At 56.5% G+C, this 2,570-nt stretch overlaps 1 pseudogene; it reads left to right on the plus strand.

Moving 5' to 3' along the window:
- The first annotated feature begins 360 nt into the window (after window positions 1-360).
- LOC123815323 lies at window positions 361-2,308 on the plus strand (annotated as a pseudogene).
- Window positions 2,309-2,570: the final 262 nt, after the last annotated feature.

Genomic DNA, 2,570 nt, shown 5'->3' on the forward strand with positions numbered 1-2,570 from the left:
TTCTACAACTTCCCGCCTTAACCGCCCTCAGGACCAGGCCCCAAACCGCCTCTCCCAGATCACGCAGCGCCCTTCGCCTTCTCCCAGATTTCCTCGCGCCTCTCCACGTACTCGGGGCGTTTGAGCGTTTGAGCGCCACCACCCTCTGAGCGGACCCAGCGGCAGCCTTGCCCTCCTCCCCATCCACCTGGAGGTAGGTGGGAAGCCCCGCCTCCCCCGGCCAGGGGGCGGGGCCAAGACTGGGACAGAGTCTTTCCGGGCCTTTCTAGGTGCCCGACCGGGGTCTCCCCACAGATCTCCAGGCATCACCTTCCAGGTCATCAGGGCTGGTGGTGTCTGGGAATGATCCCAGCAACCACGATGAAGAAAATGAAACCACTATCAGGAGGCAGGGGGCATGCCCCATCTCTTGCCCAGGGGAAAGCCCACCCAGCACGGCCTAGTACCCAGGAAAAGCCTTCTGGTATCCAGGACACGTGTGACTTTCTATCCGTACCGACTCCTCGTCTGCTCCTTGAGGGCCGGGTGGAGCTCCAGGGAGGCCTGCAGAGGTGGGGGCGATACCTTTTCCTGTTGGAGGATCTGCCTGTGGTGGCCCAAGCCACATGTCGTAAAAGGTAGAAGGTAAAAAGTGAAATGAGTCTGAGTGACGTGTGGACAGCAGGCTGTGTGAATGAAGTCGGAGGGGGTCACCCTGATGCCACACCACCGTTTGTCCTGGCCTGGCCCTGGGTGAACTTGGTGGCCACTCTCAGTTCCCCAGAACAGAAGGACAAATGGCTCTTTCTCCTTCAGGGGTCCATGAGTCTAGGGAAAGAGAAGGGCCACCCGAAGACCATTCCCCTCAAAATTGTCACCAAGGACGTCTGGCATGGTGCCTGTTCCAAAACCGCAACAATAAGGAGTTCAGATACAGCGAATGACGTTATCCACATGTCACTGCCAAGGCTGGGCATGACGGGCTGTGAGAGAGATGACCGGCATTGGCTCCATTCTGGCAAAGAAAAGGCATCGTGTCCACTTACTGGGCGTGAACGTCCCTACGGAATCAACAGGAGCCATCTTCGAGCGGCTGCACCCCGGTGCAAGGCTCAGAGGACCCACCAGCCCGTCCACCCTCCGGGAGCTCTGTCCCGTGGAACGGCTGCCCCGGGAGACGTGGGGCCAGGCCACCCCGAAGCCCAGACGCCTGGCTGCGGCCCAGCAGCTCGGGGACTCGGGTCAGCAGACCTTTTGAAGGAGAAGATCTCCCACCAGGCGGCTCTTTGGGCGGCACTCGGGCACCCACGTGGATGACTCGCCCACGTCACCAGCCGCTCCTGTGGTGCCAGGACAGCTGTTTGGGGTGTCTCCGCCAGATCTCTGCAGACATGACAGTGAGCCCACACCTGCCTGGGAGATGCTGGTTTGTGTTCATCAGAAAGGACCCTCAGCAAAGGAGTATTTAGCCCGTCCACCAGCATGAAGTCTTGCAGAGAGCCGGAAGAGAAACTACATTCTGAAGTCGAAGTCCACCTAGACCATGAGTCTGTTTTTGTGATCACATCTGTTTTCAAAGATTTCCTGAAAAATATTCCTAGAAGTGCTCTGTCATCAGATCTCTGTGATCACTGGGTCTCTGTAATGGGGCAAGAAAATGATGAACAGGAAGTAAACCGAATTCAGAGACCATTGGACCGGCTTCCGAGAGCCGGTGCTGTTCTCCTGCGGTCCCTTTTCGGGGCATCACACGACGTCGAACAACATTCCTCGTTCAGCCAGGTGACTGCGTGTAATTCAGTGGTGTGTGTATCGCTCCCAGCATGCTTTGGCCTCCTACTTCCTTCAGCTTAGAACGAGAAAACGAATTTATAAAAAAAAGAGTACTCTGCTTATTCAATTTCTGATTGAAAGCTGCTGTCGGGTATTTGGAGAGGAATTCACTTCCCTCTTTGGCGAGTATTCAGTGAGACCCGACACTGCAGGCAGAGCCTCCGCCACCTCCGGCGCAGAGGAGACCGCTGTCCCCGACGGCCGGGACAGTGCGCTGAGTGAGGACCGAGATGCCTTGTGCAGTGACCAGCTGGAGAACCCCAGTGAAGGGAGCAGAAGCACAGGCTGTGTCCTAACCTTTCGTGACAATGACCTTGACCAACCTGAGGTGGAAGAAATCTTAAGCCTGAGTGACATTGACTTAGAGTTTTCCAAAGAGCAGGACATTCAAAAGCAACAGCCCCTTGAATCCACACCGGTGGCCAAGTCTGTGGCATCTTGCAGCCACATGTCCCCACATGACTCTTGTCCCCAAGAACCAGCCCTTCGATGCTGACATATTGGACACCCTCCCCACACACAGGAGAGGCCTCAGGGTCCCAGCAGGGACCAGTGTGGCTCAGAGTCTGACACCGAGGACCACCCTGGGCACACTGAGTTATCTGAGGAAGATCTCTGCAAACAAACAAAACTAAATGACCTGTGAGGCAGGTCACTTGCATGGAGAGGAGGGTTATCTGGCTTGTGGAAAAGAAGGCACCCTCGAGTGTCAGTCACACACGCATCTGGCACTCCTCAGACCAGCACACGGTGGCAGA

The sequence above is a fragment of the Phyllostomus hastatus genome, unplaced genomic scaffold (assembly GCF_019186645.2).
Source record: "Phyllostomus hastatus isolate PE091 unplaced genomic scaffold, TTU_PhHast_1.1 phas_contig_1021, whole genome shotgun sequence".
In the NCBI taxonomy this organism is placed as follows: Eukaryota; Metazoa; Chordata; class Mammalia; order Chiroptera; family Phyllostomidae; genus Phyllostomus; species Phyllostomus hastatus.